This window comes from Lissotriton helveticus, chromosome 10, assembly GCF_964261635.1.
Source record: "Lissotriton helveticus chromosome 10, aLisHel1.1, whole genome shotgun sequence".
Taxonomy (NCBI): Eukaryota; Metazoa; Chordata; class Amphibia; order Caudata; family Salamandridae; genus Lissotriton; species Lissotriton helveticus.
In genome coordinates this window covers 139898667-139921619 of record NC_136071.1, presented here as the reverse complement: position 1 = coordinate 139921619, position 22953 = coordinate 139898667, and positions in this window count along the sequence as shown.

Here is a 22953-nt window from a genome sequence, read left to right as displayed (position 1 = left end):
GGAGATCTTGGCTCTATAAATTTTTATTAGTGCTGAGAAGTGCCTGCTTCCAGTATTCGTATACAGGCGTGATATTGCCCCAGCATGTAGATCACATTTCCTTTTTAAATGGGTAATTTGTTTGCTGTTACTCATATTATGTGAAAAGATTCTTCCGAGATAGGTATATTCCTTTGTCTGTTCCAAGGTCTCTCCTCCCAGTTTCCATTGGTACTTCACATCTTTTTTTGTGTTTGTAAATGCAACTACTTTAGTTTTACTTATATTCGGAGTTAAAAAATGCTCTTTCGAGTAGTTATGTAAAATGACTAAAAGATTTTGAAGACCAAAGGGTGTCAGATCGAACAAGACTATATCGTCCGCATACAGCAAACAATGTATCCGTTGAGCTGCCATTTTCGGTGGAGTGCATAACCCTTGTTGTAGATGCGACGGTAGGTCACTCAGGTATAGGATCGGGGCCAAAAGACACCCTTGCTTTAGGCCATTAGATGTATGTATTATCTTTGACAGACCCCTCTCACCCCCCATTTGGACACGGCACCAGGTTTCACTATGTAAGTTCACAATTAATTGTAGTAGAGGCTCTGGGATACCCATTTTTCTCAATTTCATCCATAGTGTCGGCCTATCGACCCTATCAAATGCTGTAGAATAGTCAATGAAGGCTGCGTATATTGTTTGGGATTTCCCAGTTACGTATTTGTCTAATAAAAATTGAAGGGTAGCTATGTTATCCGTAACTGAATGGTTCGACCGGAACCCAGCCTGAAACATGGGGATTAATCCCTTCGAAAATGTTTCAGCCGGGCAAGTATTTCTGCCGCAAAGATCTTTCCGCCAGCATCCATTAAAGCAATTTGTCTATAATTGCCAGCTATACTCCTTTTTCCTTTTTTATATATTGGAATTATTGTGCTTCCTTTCCACGAGTTTGGAATGTTCCCAGAGTCGAATATATAGTTGAATAATGGCGCTAGCATCTGACCCCATGCTTTTTTGTCAGCTTGATAAACCATAATCGGGATCTGATCAGGACCGGATGCGCCCGTACTTCTTGCCTTTTTGATATTCAAAGCAATTGACACTGCCGAGGCCCTGGAGAGTTTTATATCTTTGGTTATCTTTACCTGATCAGTGTCCTTTCTCACCAATCCATTCATGTTGGGTTTGTACAGATCATTTAAAAATTTGCCCCAGTCTTCTTCTGAGACAGGGATTGCTTCAAGCTTCTTTTTAGTTCCCGTCATCTTCGCTATCAAAGACCAATATTTTCGTTGATTGCATTGCTTTACTGCTATTTGGATATCAATCCAGTTACGGTCCTGCTTCAACCTTTCCTGTTTGGCCCATTGTCTTCGAATTTGATTCTTCAGTTTGTTTATTTCAGCTTTATATGTTGACGATTTACTCAGGTACTGAGCTCGAATCATCCTATTAAGCATTTTTATAGTTGGCTGATTGCAATTTTTGTACTTGCTGACACACTTTCTTTGTGCTGGTCTGTCCTGTTTTGATTTGCTTAGTATAGCGTGTTTAAGTTCGTTTAATACAATTTCATAATTCTTGATTGGGTCTTCTGAGTAAGTAACGGTTAACAATTGAGATTGTGTGATTAGTTCATTCAGATAGTTCAAATTTTCCGCACCCCAAAAGATCCGACGTTGGACTGGATTTACTTCTATTTTGGGTTTACTGAATATTGGATCATTCTGGAAGGTGGTTTGTGGCATCCAGAGTGTTGTTAGGCATAGAAGGGCATGATCACTTTCCTCATTAAACTTGATAGACAATTCAGAAATTTGTTCTTTTAACTCATTCCCACATATAAAGTAATCTAGAATAGAGGGGACTCCATTTCCTTGCCTAGTAAATGAAGCTGGCTTATCTCCATTGGTGTTTCCATTTAATATTGTCCCGTTTATACTAGGAAGGAATGATAATAGTAAGCTACCTCTTTTATCCGACTTTACTCCTTTTGGAAATTGCGGGAGCGCTATTTCCAGTGATTCCTCCTTAAATAATGTAGACCATTTCTTTATTTCACTATTAGATATTTTAGCGTTTAGGTCGCCCATGATGATATAGGGTAGATGATGTTGATCTTCGAGGATGTTGAATATGGTCTTTAAGAGATGATCGAATAAAGGGTCATGTTTTTTACTTCCTGGCGCGTAGATATTAAAAAGTAGTATTTTCTTATGAGCATCTGCTGGTTGTAGTTTAAATTGTACTTTGATACATTGTAGATTGTGCGAATAGGTATCAATTATTTCTTGTGACCAAGAGTAGTCTTCTTTCAGCAGGATTGCCATACCTCCTTTCGCGTGACCCCTTTTAGATTTTTTTGCTAGATTTTCGTAGACATAATATCCTTTTTGCGTGAAGGGAGTGGTGAACCATGTTTCCTGCAAAGCAAGAATGTCTGGGTTATCTTTTATTGCATCTTTCATTTTATTGGCGGTTTTCCCGGCCATATTCCATAATGATAATTTCAAACCTTTGCTAAACTTGACGTTGTTGCTCATTATCCATTTTTTTGCTGTTTAATACTTCTGGTAACCACGTCCAGGATAGTAGGTTATTCTCCTTTTCTTTTGGATTAGTTTTCCGGGACCAAACCGACCTTTCACCATGCGTTACTTGTATTTTTAATATATCTTTACTCATGTTGATTGAAGTATATTCTTCCCTTTCTAGACTGAGTTTATTTTCAGTATGAGATTGTCTAATTACTACTGCACTTTGTGAGTTAGTTTTGATTTCTGGAATTGAGATTACATCATAACCATGCTTTTGTAGAATTTCCTTCTCTCTTATAATTATACCGGGGAGAACCGGGGATAAGAATAACACTTGTGCAAATTTGATATTTTCTTTTTTTGGAAAGCGTACTAAGTCTATTTCTTTACTTGTCAGGGAGTTCAGGGAAGGTATTTCTTGTAATAAATTAATTATTCTTCCTCGATTGAGCGGAATATTGTCGGTGGGAAACAGTTCCTCTATTGTTAGGTGTTTTGATTGATTTCCATCCCACTGCCAAGTTTTATGATCTTGTAGATCTTTTGTATTGTTAATTTTTTGCTCTGTTAATTTTCTTACTGTTGGCTGGCAATATTCTTCTGCTTTTGGGTTCAAAGGCTTCACTAGCGTTGTTATTTGAGTCGGTGAAGTGTTCACCAAATTAGCAAAAGTGTGTCTTTGAAATTTGAGTTTGTTCCCTTTTTTCTTTTGGATTCTTCTCAGAGGTCGTCCACGCTTTTTCTTTCCCATATTTTCCTTCAATTCTTTGTTTTTTATGATTTTTCCCGTCTGTTTTGTTTCATTTTCATTGATATCCTTTGTTGAATGTATTTTATTTTCAGGAGATATCGAACCTTGACCTTTCTCAGTTTCTTTATTGGAAAAAATAGGATAGTGTTTAATGCTATTTTCGGAGGTATATTCCTTTTCTTCTCTGAAGAGCTTCTTCAGAGAGTAGATTATGGGAGTTTTTTCCTTTGTTCGTAATTCCTTAAATTCAGTCTCGATTATTTTCGCATCTGATGTTTGCGTACTTGCGTTTTGCATTTTTTGAGGTCTTGTTCTTTTTTTACAACCATCTTCAGACTGTACTGGGTTAACCATTTCTGGTTTATCGGATAAGTCTTTAAGTAATTCTTTTTTCTTTTTTTCTTCCACCAAGAATTTGAGAATACCTATTTGGACGTCCAGAGTGTCATCTGAGTTGGCTAAAATTTGACCAAGATGGGTGAGAACTGATTCCAAAATGTCTTGAAGGGAAAAAAGTGCTTTTGACAGGGGTGGAACGGTAGCTGCCTGGGTTACATTAGAGAAGTAAATGTCAGTAAGATTAGTTTGATTAATATACAATTTAGGTGATTTATCTGGGGAACTGGTAAAAGGCTGGTTTTGTCTTAACGGAGTCACTGATTTCTGCTCTTCGATCTTCATAATATTACTTACTGAGACCTCCTTGGCTAATTCATTATCCTGCTGTTTAATTGGTGTTATTTGAGACATCTCTAAGATTGATTGATGGTACTCTTCCGAGGGGAAGATCTTTGACAAATTGATCTCTGGATTTGATAGTACTTGATTTTGGTTACTTAGTTCTAAAGGTAGTATTGACTGATGTTCACAATTATTGATTGAGAGATTTTGCTCTTTTTCCTCTTCCGAAATACGAAAAAATGAGTGGTTTTTCTCTGAGAGAGTAGAAAAGTATTTAGTTATTGCCGGTGTATTGGAAATTTGACCTGGTTTCATAGATTTATCAACAGAATTTCTAATAGCTGCATCGGTACCCATGCGTTTCATATAAATTGTTCTTGAGCGCAGTTTTTTTAAAGCCATCATTAGGGAGTTTTGTAATCCTAGTGGTCAGATGGGCCTAATCTCCTGGTTTCGATGTTAGTGGGGTGGCCCGTCCCGTCCTCGATCGTCCTCGGACGGCCACAGACGGCCCGCCCTTTGCCCGGGCTTAGCCCCGCGCTGCGTCCCGCGCTGCGGGAGGGACTAGACTAGTTCTTATGTTGTCCCGGCGGGGCGTGACCGCCGTGGGAAGAGGCACCAGCTGTGAGAGCTAGAGGCTGCTGGTCCTCGCAGTCCCCCGGTGTGGTCAGCGGTAGTTTTTCACAAGTTAGGTGCACGCTGGGAGCATGCAGAGTATCCGCCGAATGCGGTACTGCTCCCACCAGCAGCGCAACCTGGCAGATATCCCCTGTGGTCAATAGATCCTTCGTAAGCGGCTAACAGCTTTCCTCAGCCAAAGCACAATCCAGGAAAAGGCAAGTGAGCGGCACCCGCGGAGCGGGTGTCGCGAAAAGTAAATAGCGGTAATGAGGGGGCGTGACCGCCGTGGGAAGAGGCACCAGCTGTGAGAGCTAGAGGCTGCTGGTCCTCGCAGTCCCCCGGTGTGGTCAGCGGTAGTTTTTCACAAGTTAGGTGCACGCTGGGAGCATGCAGAGTATCCGCCGAATGCGGTACTGCTCCCACCAGCAGCGCAACCTGGCAGATATCCCCTGTGGTCAATAGATCCTTCGTAAGCGGCTAACAGCTTTCCTCAGCCAAAGCACAATCCAGGAAATGGCAAGTGAGCGGCACCCGCGGAGCGGGTGTCGCGAAAAGTAAATAGCGGTAATGAGGGGGCGTGACCGCCGGGGGAAGAGGCACCAGCTGTGAGAGCTAGAGGCTGCTGGTCCTCGCAGTCCCCCGGTGTGGTCAGCGGTAGTTTTTCACAAGTTAGGTGCCCGCTGGGAGCATGCAGAGTATCCGCCGAATGCGGTACTGCTCCCACCAGCAGCGCAACCTGGCAGATATCCCCTGTGGTCAATAGATCCTTCGTAAGCGGCTAACAGCTTTCCTCAGCCAAAGCACAATCCAGGAAAAGGCAAGTGAGCGGCAGGGGTTCTTCAAAAACAGCGTTTATGAAGAAAACCAATGCATTTCGAGCATCAAGTGCACTTCGTCAGGGTACGCTGTTTCTGGCGTTCTCACCACTCCGTCAGCCCAGTTCGTTTCTCTCCCCTATATATATTAAACATACTTAAACTTTACAGAAACACACTGTCACTGGAAAATATCATCAGTGATGTCATTTGAGATGTCATCAGTGATGTCATAAGTGATGTCACTGACCATGTCATAAGTAATGTAATATGTGACGTCATCAGCAGTGCATTGCGGGGGCGTGAGTTATAGTTAGCTGAACTAACTATAACGGGGGAATTTCTTTGATTTTGTACAAGTGAAATGTCCAACTAACAATAACTTTTCCTAAAACCTATTTTTTTCCAGTGAATTTCTAAGGTTTTTTAAATGCTAACTCTAACTATACCGTGCATTAAACCTATGTTTTGTTTTGAGTGAATCTATATATATATATATATATTTATATATATATATGAGGCAACCACCGTCTCCTCGCGCAATCGTTCTCCCCTGACCACGCCTGCGGACACAGACACGGACCAAACTTTCTTTGGATGCTGTTAGTCTGTCGCCATAACGTTTCGGCACAAAGCCTTGATCACATATATATATTCTTAAACAAACTGCCCAAGCTTTTGAAAGAGCACTCAACAGCGCTCGTTACCCGCAGGCATCTTCTAACCTCGTTGCAGCTTGCCTCTTCTGTGCCATATGGTGTCCTCATGCCGACGCGTTTCGTGGCGTGAACACCTCTTCTTCATGGGCTTAAGTAAAAACAGGCAGTCAGAATTCACTTCTTTGGCAATGTTCTTTTATTAGTGACACGTCCTCAGTGGGCTTGGCTTAGTGCAATCTTTCTTGTCAGGGCATTATGGGAATTGTTGTCCATTGAAGTGAATACATTATTTCCTTAGTAGGTTGAATGTCCCGTTTTTATAAAATAAAAGCATTTTCCATCCTTTGTAGGTTTGGACAGTCAAGGCCAGCTTCCGTGTGCAATTCGGGCGCTGTGCTTCGCAGAGAGAACATGTTTTTCTCCACAGCCTTCCACTTTACATGGAATGGTGCTTCTTTCCACGGCGGGCCGCCGTGTGGATATTTTCTTAAACAAACTGCCCAAGCTTTTGAAAGAGCACTCGACAGCGCTCGTTACTCGCAGGCATCTTCTACCCTCGTTGCAGCTTCCCTCTCCTATGCCATATGGTGTCCTCATGCCGACGCGTTTCGAGGCTTGGAAGCCTCTTCTTCATGGGCTTAAGTAAAAACAGGCTGTCAGAATTCACTTCTTTGGCAATGTTCTTTTATTAGTGACACGCCCTCAGTGGGCTTGGCTTAGTGCAATCTTTCTTGTCAGGGCATTATGGGAATAGTTGTCCCTTGAAGTGAATACATTATTTCCTTAGTAGGTTGAATGGCCCGTTTTCATAAAATAAAAGCATTTTCTATCCTTGTAGGTTCGTGAGCGGATTGAGTACAGAAACCTACAAAGGAATCACTATTAGGCTCCGGTAGGGACTACGGGTCCCATAATGCCTTGAAATGGAGGATACTTTAAACCAAGCCCACTGAGGGCATGAACGAATCAAATATGTAAATGAGGCTGTAAATAAAAGAGAGCAGTGTCTGTTCACTCGCATCCAGCAAGCCTATGAATAAGATGGAAACATCGAGACGCGTCAGGCAATCTTACAAACTGTCACGATGTTAAGAAGACAGAAAATGCAAAATCCGAATGGATGGCCCCCCGCTGAGTGCATAGCTGATGCTTTCGGGCCTTTGTTGTAAAATGAATTTTCCATGTGGCTGCCCTGCCACGAGCGTTGCACCACCTCGAAAAAAGATGGGGCTGAGGCGGGAACTGTTCCTCAAGGCCATACAGCGCGGGAGACCGAAGAAAAACTAAAAGGCTTCGAAAACATCGTGAATCCCAATAAGGGAAGATAACTAAGCTTCAAGAGTGGATTGATAGCAACTGTAACATGAATAATGGCAAAATACAAACTGTGTATATATATTATAAACAATTTCCAGAAATAATTTATTTAAAGAATTATGCAAAAAATGATATGTAAATACAAAACGGATGTCATGTATATAGCCATTTATCATGTTTCTCAATATGTGAAAAGAAACAGTAATATACTGAACAAATAAGTTCCTCACGGGGATTTAAGGAAGTCCTCTTTCTATAGACATGCTAAAACAATGAAATGCTTTTATTTCCGCTTCCTGCGTGTCAATGGTAGACACTGACGAAGGAAAACCGAAACGCGTTTGTCTGCTGAGTGTTTTCAAAATAAAATAGCGTGAACACTTCCCTTATGAGTGCCGTAAATTCTTTCTGACATTGAGAGAGATTCGGAGCTGTAATATATATATATATATATATATATATATATATATATATACCCAGAAACAGAATTCAGGTAAAAGAAAGCCCGTAGTTCTTCCAAAAGGTGTTTATTCGGCAAATCAAAGAGTCGAGGGATAACGCGTTTCGAACAACAGGTTGTTCATGATTACTATATATATATATTCCAAAAGGGAAAAAAACAGCATTCAGGGATAAAACGAGCTCACCTTTAATTAGTAGAAATCATATGCATCATGTGATGTGGTCAGTTGATCGACTTTTAAATCCATGATCTTAGATGCTGATGATGGACTATAACTTATCATCACATTTTCAGTTTTAATCACACTATAGTAGTCTGTAGTTTAGGGAACCTCGGTCATTAGTAGCAATATTCAAATGTCATGTTCACATCATATTCACCATTAGTTGGCATCCCAGATGTTACTTTGTCATATTTTTCTCCGTTTCATTGCCTGGACTACAGTACCCATAATGTATCAATTGCACTTAAACATGTCCATCATCATGGACCTCAGTAATGGTGAAAGGGTTGTGAGTTACTTTTGTTTCTGTTCTGGGAGGACCTGGTAAGGCAGTTCTGACTGGACTGTTCCTGATGGACCGGGGTCAAGACTGACTTGCACATGACTAGATCCAAACTGAGGTAGCAATGTGTGCAAAATAATGCTTACAATTACTTTTGTAACAAATTACAAGCAGCATATTGGAATATTTATTTTTACAATATAGATTTGTCATTTCTTCTTCATATCTGCAACTGTAGTATGTCTTTTTTAAGGAACAAAAGAACAAAGATTTAAATGAACTCTTGAAAAAGTGAAGTTGTGACTATTCTGCCTTCACCCTCATTCCTCTACGTGGTCAAGAAACTCCTCAGTGACTTGCAATATCCATCTAGTGTAAAGCTGTGGGTACTTTATCTCATATATATACCTCCATTCTCATATTCATAATTTTGCCTATTCTATTTTTTTAGTCAGATTGTAATGCAACCCAGTGCAGACATGTTTTTGTGGCACCAGTCAAATGATTCCAACCATTTACTGAGTACTTCTCGCAGCCATCATTACTGAGGTCATTATGATTGAAATGGTTTAATTCCATTTTATGCCAGATGGCACTCAAGCGTGCATGGACAGACCGCTCTTCAACTGACCCCACCAAGATGGCACCCCTAAGACTCTCTCAACAGGCATACCTCTTCTGAGTGTCATAGGATATACAGATTGAATTCAGGGTTGCAGAGCTGGCTGTTAGAGTGTGAATTAATCTTGACATTATCACTCTCAGTTACATCACATGGGAAATCAATTACGAGCATTCTTGATTTTTATCAGTTAAATAAAGGGTATCACAGCCCCAGATATTTCGATTTATTCACATATCGGAGCACCTCAGAATGACTGAGGGGTATTTTCACTCATCTTTTATGTCAATTAGATTCTAAACATTTGTGAACACTGAGCAGCGAAAAATTGAATAAAATTCAAAACGCACGTCTCTTTTGTTCTTCTTACTACTGTGAAATTGACCAAAAAAAGAACTATGAAGTGCCTGAAGCTTGTCACGATTATGGATGGTAGACTACTGGCTCGGGCAAGCTTTGATTGTACAGGGTGATTGCAGAGTTCCTTTTCCCAAAGGACTTTGTCATTGACCCACATCAGAGATCAGGGTGAGTCCGGAAGTGTGTGTGCGGGGTAGGCCTGGGCAGTAAATTCCGTTCCGCTCGCAGAATTTGCGGAATTTGGGTAACTTTGCGTTCCGCGGAGAACGCGGAATCGCCAAAATTTTTGCGATCCGCGGCTTCGTGGAATTTTTTGCTTGTTCACACTTTTAAAATGAGTGTTTGCGAGATATTTCTCCCTGAGCACGCAAACAGCATTCACGAACAGGAAAAAAGTATCGGGAACAGGCGAAACAAGCAATTGCGCATATTCACAGAACTTTTGCGTGCTCGTGGAGATTTTTTACCATTTCGCAGAGCTTTGCGTAACGCAACTATGCAAATTCCACCCACCCTTAGTGTGGGGGGGATCACATGCTAATGAGCAGCTGCAAAACCATTCAATAGAGGTTCAGGAATATATCATCTAACTGGTGGATATAGCGGAATGACAATCAGGACAAGGAGAAGGGCCACACTAGAACCTTTTTATGTTCTGATACTCTCTCTGGTACCTTCTCTGAATAGTCCACCTCCCTCAGCTGAAGAAGCCTGCCACCTACAAGGTACCTACCTTCACAGTTTGTCTACTATGGTGGGATGTGTCAAGAGCTTTTGTAAGGGGTACAGCGAACTGAGGACCACCCCTTCTTCAATGTCAATGGAAAGATCCAGGCGGTAGGGACAGCGAATCCTTCAGAACAGGCAGAAGATTGGGTGGACTGTTTTTGTCAGCACAATAACTAGAATGGAAATTAAAAGGGCACAATTAATTAGGATGGCAAATTAACTGACAGAATCACCAGAATGGCCTATTAATTGGCGCAGTAATTCTTATGGAGGAATTAACCATTACAGCAATTCAGATGGACACTGGTTCAGTGATTATGATTGTTAAATTTACTGAGATTATATGGACAGCTACTTAAAATGCGTTCATATTTTACTTCATATTCAAGTTAGCCTAGAGACAAGGGCAGATCAAAGAAAAACACAATTAAAACAGCGGTTTTGTTTTTAAATTAATTACAAGCTTCCAGTCTTGGTGATCAAATGTCACCAAAAACTTTTCTTTGGTGAAACATTTTTGTTTGAAAAATAATGGAACTTTTAGTTCATGGCATTAAGTTCGAAAATGAACTAGAGAAAAGCTTGCTGTTTCAAAAATTAAACAAGTGAAATGCGGTTTTTAATTCGTGTTATTGCAGTAACCCTGAACCAGATTATTTACTTTGTTATTCGTCATACTTTGGAAGCGCCATGTTTGTTTATTTGCTGTTAAAGACAACATTGTAGTTCCAAAAAAAAGGCAATAGAAACAAACCATCTGTTTGTTTTTTCTTTAAATGTGTTATTGTTTGCTGAATATTCTATTTTCTTATGCCACGAAAACATATATTTCCCTTCCTCTCGTCCTATCACCATTAATTCCACTTTAGAGACTGGTCATCACCAATCTCACCATTATTATATTCGGGCTAATTAAATATTCTAATTCCACTTAAATCCATTTTGGGAAGTGGTTTTCTTCCATGAAACTATGAAGTCTAAGAGGGCTTTGTCTGGCAGGGATAAAAATAGTATGCAGCCAAATCAAACTTAGGGGGTCATTAGGATCGCGGACGGACTTGCGTCCGTCCGCGACCCCAGAGCAGGAGGGAACCTCCGCATGGCATGCGGAGTTCCCTCCGGTGCAATTAGGATGTGACCGCAAGGGTTGCGGTCACATCCTCTATTTTTAACATTGCGGCGGGTGGAGCTTCAAGCTGCACCCGCCGCAATGTTAAAAATGCACGCATTGCATTTGCATGCAGTGAGGCAGGCACCGCGCGGTGCCTGCCGCTTTCTGCATGCAAATGCAGGGGGGTACCATAGGTACCCCCCATGTGCACCCCCCACCCCCCTTCACCTAGGGGGCCCGCAACGGGCCCCCGCAGTGAAGTTCCGTATGTTTTTCCACGGCGGAAAACCCGCCGCGGAAAGGCATACTTCACAGGCCATCCTAATATGGTGGACGGTGTCTGACAGACACCATCACCATATTAGAGCTTTTCCGCCGCGGTTGTAAGCCAGCCGCGGCGGAAAAGCTGCGGACGGAAACCAGGACCCACCAGCCATCCTAATGTGGCGGTGGGTCTTTGGTCAGTCCGCTGCGGTTTTCCGCATCCTCTGGGCCGGCGGTGCCTTCCGCCGGCCCCGAGGATGCGGAAAAACCGCGATCCTAATCGACCCCTTAGTTTTGAGCCAAACGTTCTTTCTACTAAAAAATCTTTGAAAAAAAGGTATTTACATTTTTTTCCAAGATTATTACCCACGAAATGTTTCTACCAAATTTGCCAACATAATGCAATGAAACTATAAAGCAAATACCGGCTTCTCCTGGAAAAATTAAAATGATGATACATAGTCAACCTTCTAAGAAGAAACAGCTGTCGGTCAGCTTCATTTCGTATAGAATTTCATGTCCTTTCGACAGGCCCCGAAACACCTTTCTGCTGGTATAGGAGGAAGTTCTGTTAGTCTGGAAACATCCATCAGTTTACTCAGAAGTAGGAATTATTTCAATTTAGCAAATTGCAAAATTTCAGGGGAACACACTCCCCATGTGCCAGTCTGCCTACAGCAAAGAGATTATAAAACGTGCACAAAAATTTTATCTGAACATTTGGCACAGGGGATCCCTGAAAATCATTCCTTGTGGTCGAAATATTTTGTTATTTACTGCTTTATTGATTTTACAAGCAATGATTCCTTTATGGCTGTGAGGAAACCCATTAAAGTGCGGATTAAGGCTTACACAAGCATTACTAATAACCTCTGGCGTTCCCTGTAGTATATCTTCCATTTTCATCAGTCCTCAGTTCATAGCAGTAGTGTGCTTACCACCACAAGCCTAGAGTGAGCCTCTCTGTATTCTTGCTGCATGTCTCTTGCATGCTGCAAAGGGAGCGCAGCAGCGTTATCTCAAGCTCAGGTTCTTGCAACAAAATCCTACTAAGAAATGACCCATTTGTTTGTTACATTTTATTCACTGCCTTGAATGAGAAAAATTATTTTAAGCATACAATATCCAATTAAATTCTAATTATTTGCCTAACTGCAGGATCCTTATGCTCCTCTATAGACCACATATGAACAAATCCAAGACCTCCTTCATTTTCAACGCATTCCCCTTCAGGAAATTCTTAATTCACTGATAATCGAGCTGCATCTGAGCATCCTGTGATTTCCAGAAAATTTATATTGTGTCATCTTAAACCATCTCCAATCCAGCGGTAAAATAATTCTTGCATCCTATCTGTACTATATTATGTTAGTCATTGTAGCATATCACATCACCCACCAGTTATTTATCATACGGCACTGCCTTGCTGTTATATGTTGTTCTTCGTTGCTGTTGGGAAATTTGATCTGGAGCAGGCTCCTTAAGCCTCCCAAAGCCCTACATTTGAAGTCTATACCAGGTTCAGCAAAGTGTAGGCACAAAGAGTAATAAATATAATGATAAATGTGATCAATATTGGCAATAAATCTAGGCAATTGGATTTCTATTTGCCTTTCTGAAGGATTCAGGCTGATTTAGCCTAGGTCAATCGCCGAGAGAGTGATACCCATCCCCTGTTGGATCCACACAAAAGCAAAGGGTAATAGGACATGGGAGTCTGACTCTGCCGCATCACATTACAGTTAGCACTGTAAGCCCCTAGACAAGAGTGTAGTCAAGAATGTGGGAGCAAGATTGGTCAGCAGAACATCCACGTGCTTCAATCCTTTAGTCACATTTCCAAATCACTCATGTGTTGTGACATAAAATGATAATTCCAGGATACAGGAAATATTTTTTGTGGCTAAAGCAATCAGCATACAAGGAACATGCAAACTAATTAAAGTTGTCACCTCTTCCAGATACCAGTGATTGATGCCTCAGATAACCTGCCTTATAAAGAATGTTTTGAGGAGGTGTGGTCTAGGAGCCAAACAAGAGGACTGCTTGGCTCTCAAGTTCACACCTTACATTGCCTTAAGGAAGAGACTTGCAAATCTTAATGGCGATTTCCAGATAGCCCTGACGAAGGGCATTATGCCCGAAATGCGTCCGGGAGGTAATGGATTTTTGAGATGGAATGCCTTCATATATAGGTTAACACGCTATTGTTGACACTCGGAACACAGGGTTCCATGAAGATGGAAAATGCAATAAACATATTGGACATCTATTTTGCATCAACTTTGGTGATTTGAACGAGACATAAAATCAGAACGAACCCACATGGTGGGTGTATCGCAGAGCCTAGGGGGACAGACCCTATCCAGAGTATGCTATTTTGATTCTATGTTTTGCACTCTATGATCCGAGAGTGGCACCCCAGGAGCTCGCTACAGGATATCAACGTACCTTTATCCATTTTGTTTATTCAGGTTGTGCATGGTTATTCTAATTTGATTGATCATTGCTTGGGTGACATCTGTACAGATATTCCAGATAAATGGAGGAATGTTCTGTTGAAGTTTGATATTGAATAGAGTGATGAGAGGTGGATCTTTGTGGAATACCACATGAAATAGGTATCAGCTGAGCAGAAATTCTATCAATGGTGACTTGGAAGGTTCTGTTACTGACGTATGATTGAAACCACCAAACATGATAGATTCTAATTATAGATTTCAATTATTTGGAAGAATATTATATTTTATAGTATAAATATGCTGCTATCAAATCCAGAAGGACAAGAAGGGATGTCCTATGGATATGAGCTATGAGGTGAAGTGTTATCCGTGACTGATGCCACTACTGTTGCAGTATAATGGGATTTGAAGAATTTAGTGGCTGATTACGATGACGGGGGACCGCCACTGACAGCCCGTCGGTAGCAGTCCCACTGCAATTAGAACCATGTAAAATACCATGGCGGGTGGATAGTTGGTGGTCGGAAAGACTGACCTTCATGCATTCGATGGGCTCCTTGAGCCCGCTAGTGCATCGAGGGATTTCCAATCCTGCTAGACACCGCCATATGGATTATGATGTCCCTTTCCGCCTGCCTTTTCGGAAAGGGACTTTGGGGGCCCGTAGCAGGCACCCCTTCACCCCCTTACATAAGCTGTGGGGGGCACCTACATATCCCTGCAGCATGTGGCTGGCACCGCATGGTGCCTGCCACGTAGTGCAGGGATATGTAATGTATCCCCTTTGTGCATTGTGGCGGGTGCTGCAGCCTGCAGCACCTGCTGCAATGCAAAAGATAGGCATTGCGACCACCGTGGTGGCAGTCGCATCGTAATGCCTCTGTCGGGATGCAGATAGCTTGGGGGAAGTCCCGTTTAGAATAGGTGCTAATCAGCCCCTTAGATTTGAGGAGTCTAGTACACATTTGGAATCAATAAATAGTCTAGGTGTTTGGAACTAGAGGTGGTTTCTTTAGGTAAGTATGGCCTTTTGTATGTGGGAGAGTCTGAAATAATGCTTGCTTCATGCGCAAGGTGAGGGCAGTTGTGTAGAAAATGGTATTACATATTTGGTTTAATATAAACCTGTAATGAAAATAATTAGTATACAATGACTAGAGCTAGAAACAAATTAATATTTGGAGTCAGATGTAAATCAAATGCTTTCTGCCCTATTTCTCACAGCTTGACTTTTCTCTACGATGCATCATGGCGCAATATCTTATTTTAAAACACTGCAAGACCTGGGCAAGTTTTTATTTGTATGTTTTTCCATTTTGTGGTATGATTTAACAAAATTACCTCCCTGTAAAATAACAACTACAACTTCCACAAAGGTTTGGGACAATAAGCTTAGTTGCAATTCACTGCCTTATGATACTGGAACGATATAGACTGATGGTCCAATGTGGGTTCTGTTCACATTTTGGAATATGCAAGTAGTGCTTCTTTAGTGTTTTTTTACAAACTGTTACCAGTGGTGGCTGCTTTAATGGGCATGAGGGGCCTCGGCCCCCCTACACTCTTTTGAAAGAAGTAAAGGATTAGGAACAATGAGCAGCTGAAAATAAATGTCACTTGCTGCTCAGTGACAACCTTACCTATACCTCTGTTTTGTTCAGGGGGGCTGTGGAGGTGGGGGATTTTGCTCGAAGCCTGGGGCCTCCTGTGCTGTGCGCATTATTGGTTGGGCAAGGTCTCCCTAGCCCTTAAAGAATTTGCCAGGGCAGTGACAATACATTAGTGGGTGTGGTGGAATTCATTGCCAGGTACACTGTTCATTTTTAGGCATTATTTTTAACAGCCTGGCTGAGGATTAGCAGAGCACAGTAAACAAAAACCCAGAGCGGGGTAGGCCGATGGGGAGAATGTTGGAGTGGGTGGGACATTGATCTCTGTCACCCAACTATTATCGTTCATTATCATGAAGGGAGTGGGCCTAAGAAAGGAATCCAGAAGCGTCCACCCACATTAAGCTAGTTTGGTATCCAGGCCAGTGCCAGCAAGGTCAGATCTAGGAGTGTGTTCATCACCCATGTGGAAGAAGGAAGTTGGGAGAAACCAGTTGAATCTGCAAGTCTCCGTGTGTGGTGGTGGTGTGTTTTTTCTAATCCATGTGGCTGACCTGTTGCTGCCCACCCAGACCAACCTCTAAATCTCCACTGCAGCTTGAACTTCTCCTGCCTGTGCTGTGCCCTGCTACTGAGTCACTAGGCCCTGAGTAAGGAACCAATATCAGAGTTTGAAGTCAGGAGGAGTGATGAGTTGGCGTAAGTAAATTACTGTTAGGATATATGTTATCTTCCAAGCAAGTGGAGGGTGAGCAGGGTACCCCCATGCAGGGTTTCAGTGTATATTGTGGCTGCTGGGCATCCCTATAAAACATGGCATGCAGGCATTTCCTTTGTGTGTTGAATGTTTCTCAGGAGGTTGATGCCTGACCTGTGTAGCTTCATGGATGTCACTTGAGAGGCAAAAGGTCTGCCCCCTTTGAGGCCAGGGGTCGCAAAGGAAGTGCCAAGAGTAGCAGGGAGTAAGTAATAGGTTGCAGCTGACCCCTATCTAGCCTCAAGCATTGTCCTAAAATGTGAGTGGGGGCAGCTCTGAAAGACAGAGTGGGAGTACTGTGTCCATAGGTGATTGGTAGCTCCCTTGTTGGTTTCCTTGCAGGTACCGAGTTTTAAATTAGATAAAAGAATATATTGATTTATACTTGAGGTTGAAAGAAGTGATCTTCAGTGCCAACAAAACATACAAACCAAACAGGTTCCTCCTGCAGCTCGAACCTATTTGGTGAACTGTTCACCCCTAATGATGCAGACACAATCTCCCCCAAACACCCACTCTCCCAGCTTCCATAACACCACATTATAGAACAAAATACCCTCATATTACACAGAAGAAATAGTGATCATTTTCATCAACCTCACAAGAAGAGCAGCAGGTGGTCAGTCCGCCTTCACCCTATCAACCATACCAATCACAAAGCGAATACTCTTCCAACCATACTCAAAGAATAGGATTTGGCCGTAGTCACACAATGCAAACCTTTCTCCTAGAGGCATTGTAACCTTCTGGTAAGCGATTGGCATGTCAATAGGAAGTCCACACTTAGGGGCCCATTAAGGTGTCGGGCGGATTGTCCCCGCCAGGCTGGCGGTGGCTACCGCCAGGCCACCGCCAGCCTGGCGGGGCAATCCGCCCGACATCCTCACTCGTTTTCCGCCTGCCATATTAGTATGGCGGGGGGGACCTCGGCGGACGGAAAGTCCTTCCGCCGCTTTTCCGCCCCGGTCGCCTAGCAGCCGGGGCGGAAAAGGAATAATATGGTGGCGGTGTCTATCAGACACCGCCATCCATATTATGATGGGCATTTTACAATGCCTTTCCGTGGCGGCATGCAGTCTTCTTTTTGGGGGCCCCCTGCGGGCCCCCCAAAGTGAAGGAGGGGTGGGGGGTGCACACGGGGGGGATTTGCATATACAATGAGGTAGGCACCGCGCGGTGCCTGCCGCATTGTGTATGCAAATGCATACATGCATTTATAGCATTATGGCGGGCGGTGCTGAGAGCACCTCCCGCCGCAATGTTATAAATGCAGGATGCGGCCACCACTGTGGCGGCCGCATCCTAATACCACCCACGGGACCCCCGCCCTTATGGCGGGCGGGCCCAATCCCCATCAGGATAGCGGGCGGGCAAAGTACGCCCGCCATCCTAATGACCCCCCAAGTTCGTCCACGTGTGTTTATCCACCAGACACCTCTGCAATAATGTTAAATATGTGGACTCTCCTGGGGCTTGGAGAGCTTGTCTCCATAGCCGGTGTCAATGGGATCAACTTGTCGGTTTTCTCTGTGATTCACAGACTCTAATCTTTGCAATAAATATTTTTCAGACTCATCAATAACCTCAAGTTGGAGCTTTCGATCACTAAAGTGTGCTTTGCTCTATGCCTTTCTAATGACACTGCACTATGGGCCAGATGTACAAAGCTTCTAGCTGCTCAAACCCTTAAATTCACAGAATTACAAGGGAAACTACTTATGAGCTGGTTTGGGTTGCTCTTGCACCACGCAACATAGTGCCGAACGACGCAAACCATAAGCCAGATTTACGAAGCCATGCAAAGCCACTTCGCATGGCCCTGAATGGCTCCATACATCTGGAGTAAGGCAACACAGCTCAAATTGCTGTGTTGCCTTACTCTGTATGAGGAAGGCATGCGATGGGCATTGCGTGGGTGTTTTCACACAACTTCCATGGTTTTTGATGCATTCCCAGATTTACCAGAACTCGTAAACCTGGAAATGCACCCCCCAGGACAGGCGTTACGAGGAGAAATATATTTATTTCTCCATCCTACTTCCTCTTTCTACGTGCGTTGCATTCTGCAGCACACGTAGACCCCCTTCTGAATCACAAATAAGAGGAGGCATCCCAAAATGCAATTGTGTTTACAATCCATTGATCAGTTACCGACTCCTGAGTTGGGATGGTAACGTGGCTGATGTGCAAAGGGATGCTCTCCTCACTGGACAGTTTCCACTCTGGTGTTTGTATTGGTGGCCTTAGTGGGAGCAGGCAGTGGTACAAAGGACTACTGCTTACTCCCCTGATATAGTCCCATACAGGATTTTCTGTTTTTTAAAGCAGCAGCAACTGTGCCTTTACCATTCTTTAAATGAATGGCAATGAGGCAAATTAGCGCCCCAAATCAAGTGCACTGCAAAAAAGTGCCAACTTGGCTCCAATTTCCGAACAGTAATCCATCATTTTGTTCAATATTTGCAAATTACTCCATGATTTCACCAATACTCCGTTTTTCACTCCTCTTTTTGTCAGGCTCAACATGAGGGGTTTCATATGGCTATTTCCCACGCTTCTTATGTGTAAACTGTGCCCATCCAGGCCTCTAGCTTAAACACGACAGATGCCAGGGTTCGTTATAAGCAGTGTTTATTTCTCTCCCAATGCATTTCGGGCGGAATACGCCCTTCGTCAGGGGACACTGTAATTTAACAATAAAAACAAGTCCATATTATACACTGATTAATTGGAAATTCTTGCTTTTGTAAAAAACGTATTATTAATAAAATATGACATATATGCGTACATTTCAGATTCTAATAGTAGTGTCTACACAATGCACCGAATTAATTACTGTGAATCATAATACCTCCTCATTACTATACATCGTTAATCAAACTATGCTTCTTCGTTCCATGCACATGAACACAGTCTCTATATCCCGTCACATTTAGATATCCTTGCTGGAAAATCTTTGTTTAATGGAGCTCTTGCGTTAAGCCCATACTACGAACTAATGTCTCTCTCTACGTTATTCCATGCAAACCTGCTCGCCTATTTCCCAACTGTGCCGAGCATACTTACTCTCCACCTCCCAAATCCCTTTAACTTTTTCACTGCGCGCACCTTGCATTTTAACATGGTAAAAAATATCCACATTCCCCATGTATAACGTTCGATATTTCACCTCCTCTTTCACCGTTCTTAAACATTAGTTAGTCGAGCACTAGTACACATACCTGCTTCTGAAATTCCTAAGGCTCCATTCTAACGGTTCCCGACCGAAGTCTTAACTCTATGCTCTACAGCGTGCTTTTAGATCTGACATAACTAGTCTCCTGCTTTGTGATTGGTGCTGAACGCCTAGTCATCGCAACGCGCTCCAGCTGAACATTATTACTTCTAGGTAAACACTACATAAACCACAATGCAATACTTCTGCATGTATCCAGTGAGTAATGACTCATATTAAACACCACATAAACTGTAGTCAATAAATAATTATACGTTCGAAAATGCGTGTCCCTACGATTTTATCCAGTGACCATGTCTCTTATGTTTTAAAGCGCCGCTTTGTTTCCGAACCCAAGTGTTTTTTCTCCCTCTCAGTGGGCCGTCTTAATTTCATTTGTCCGTTCAATTTTCCTCTCACAGCTTCTTGTCTTGTCGGGTGCTACCCTTTGATAGGGCAAAATATTGTGGTTAACAAATGCGAGTAGAAAGGATGCACTCCATATTTATTCTGTATTACAATTTAATCCATCACATTTTTGAAAAGTGCGTGCAACTTGATCAAGTGCTTTGCCCAGGTTGCACTTATAATCAAATGAATGGCAATGAGGCAAATTAGCGCCCCAAATCAAGTGCACTGCAAAAAAGTGCCAACTTGGCTCCAATTTCCGAACAGTAATCCATCATTTTGTTCAATATTTGCAAATTACTCCATGATTTCACCAATACTCCGTTTTTCACTCCTCTTTTTGTCAGGCTCAACATGAGGGGTTTCATATGGCTATTTCCCACGCTTCTTATGTGTAAACTGTGCCCATCCAGGCCTCTAGCTTAAACACGACAGATGCCAGGGTTCGTTATAAGCAGTGTTTATTTCTCTCCCAATGCATTTCGGGCGGAATACGCCCTTCGTCAGGGGACACTGTAATTTAACAATAAAAACAAGTCCATATTATACACTGATTAATTGGAAATTCTTGCTTTTGTAAAAAACGTATTATTAATAAAATATGACATATATGCGTACATTTCAGATTCTAATAGTAGTGTCTACACAATGCACCGAATTAATTACTGTGAATCATAATACCTCCTCATTACTATACATCGTTAATCAAACTATGCTTCTTCGTTCCATGCACATGAACACAGTCTCTATATCCCGTCACATTTAGATATCCTTGCTGGAAAATCTTTGTTTAATGAAGCTCTTGCGTTAAGCCCATACTACGAACTAATGTCTCTCTCTACGTTATTCCATGCAAACCTGCTCGCCTATTTCCCAACTGTGCCGAGCATACTTACTCTCCACCTCCCAAATCCCTTTAACTTTTTCACTGCGCGCACCTTGCATTTTAACATGGTAAAAAATATCCACATTCCCCATGTATAACGTTCGATATTTCACCTCCTCTTTCACCGTTCTTAAACATTAGTTAGTCGAGCACTAGTACACATACCTGCTTCTGAAATTCCTAAGGCTCCATTCTAACGGTTCCCGACCGAAGTCTTAACTCTATGCTCTACAGCGTGCTTTTAGATCTGACATAACTAGTCTCCTGCTTTGTGATTGGTGCTGAACGCCTAGTCATCGCAACGCGCTCCAGCTGAACATTATTACTTCTAGGTAAACACTACATAAACCACAATGCAATACTTCTGCATGTATCCAGTGAGTAATGACTCATATTAAACACCACATAAACTGTAGTCAATAAATAATAATACGTTCGAAAATGCGTGTCCCTACGATTTTATCCAGTGACCATGTCTCTTATGTTTTAAAGCGCCGCTTTGTTTCCGAACCCAAGTGTTTTTTCTCCCTCTCAGTGGGCCGTCTTAATTTCATTTGTCCGTTCAATTTTCCTCTCACAGCTTCTTGTCTTGTCGGGTGCTACCCTTTGATAGGGCAAAATATTGTGGTTAACAAATGCGAGTAGAAAGGATGCACTCCATATTTATTCTGTATTACAATTTAATCCATCACATTTTTGAAAAGTGCGTGCAATTTGATCAAGTGCTTTGCCCAGGTTGCACTTATAATCAAATGAATGGCAATGAGGCAAATTAGCGCCCCAAATCAAGTGCACTGCAAAAAAGTGCCAACTTGGCTCCAATTTCCGAACAGTAATCCATCATTTTGTTCAATATTTGCAAATTACTCCATGATTTCACCAATACTCCGTTTTTCACTCCTCTTTTTGTCAGGCTCAACATGAGGGGTTTCATATGGCTATTTCCCACGCTTCTTATGTGTAAACTGTGCCCATCCAGGCCTCTAGCTTAAACACGACAGATGCCAGGGTTCGTTATAAGCAGTGTTTATTTCTCTCCCAATGCATTTCGGGCGGAATACGCCCTTCGTCAGGGGACACTGTAATTTAACAATAAAAACAAGTCCATATTATACACTGATTAATTGGAAATTCTTGCTTTTGTAAAAAACGTATTATTAATAAAATATGACATATATGCGTACATTTCAGATTCTAATAGTAGTGTCTACACAATGCACCGAATTAATTACTGTGAATCATAATACCTCCTCATTACTATACATCGTTAATCAAACTATGCTTCTTCGTTCCATGCACATGAACACAGTCTCTATATCCCGTCACATTTAGATATCCTTGCTGGAAAATCTTTGTTTAATGAAGCTCTTGCGTTAAGCCCATACTACGAACTAATGTCTCTCTCTACGTTATTCCATGCAAACCTGCTCGCCTATTTCCCAACTGTGCCGAGCATACTTACTCTCCACCTCCCAAATCCCTTTAACTTTTTCACTGCGCGCACCTTGCATTTTAACATGGTAAAAAATATCCACATTCCCCATGTATAACGTTCGATATTTCACCTCCTCTTTCACCGTTCTTAAACATTAGTTAGTCGAGCACTAGTACACATACCTGCTTCTGAAATTCCTAAGGCTCCATTCTAACGGTTCCCGACCGAAGTCTTAACTCTATGCTCTACAGCGTGCTTTTAGATCTGACATAACTAGTCTCCTGCTTTGTGATTGGTGCTGAACGCCTAGTCATCGCAACGCGCTCCAGCTGAACATTATTACTTCTAGGTAAACACTACATAAACCACAATGCAATACTTCTGCATGTATCCAGTGAGTAATGACTCATATTAAACACCACATAAACTGTAGTCAATAAATAATAATACGTTCGAAAATGCGTGTCCCTACGATTTTATCCAGTGACCATGTCTCTTATGTTTTAAAGCGCCGCTTTGTTTCCGAACCCAAGTGTTTTTTCTCCCTCTCAGTGGGCCGTCTTAATTTCATTTGTCCGTTCAATTTTCCTCTCACAGCTTCTTGTCTTGTCGGGTGCTACCCTTTGATAGGGCAAAATATTGTGGTTAACAAATGCGAGTAGAAAGGATGCACTCCATATTTATTCTGTATTACAATTTAATCCATCACATTTTTGAAAATTCTTTTCTTTAGGCAGGTGACTTTGTGATGTCCAGTGAA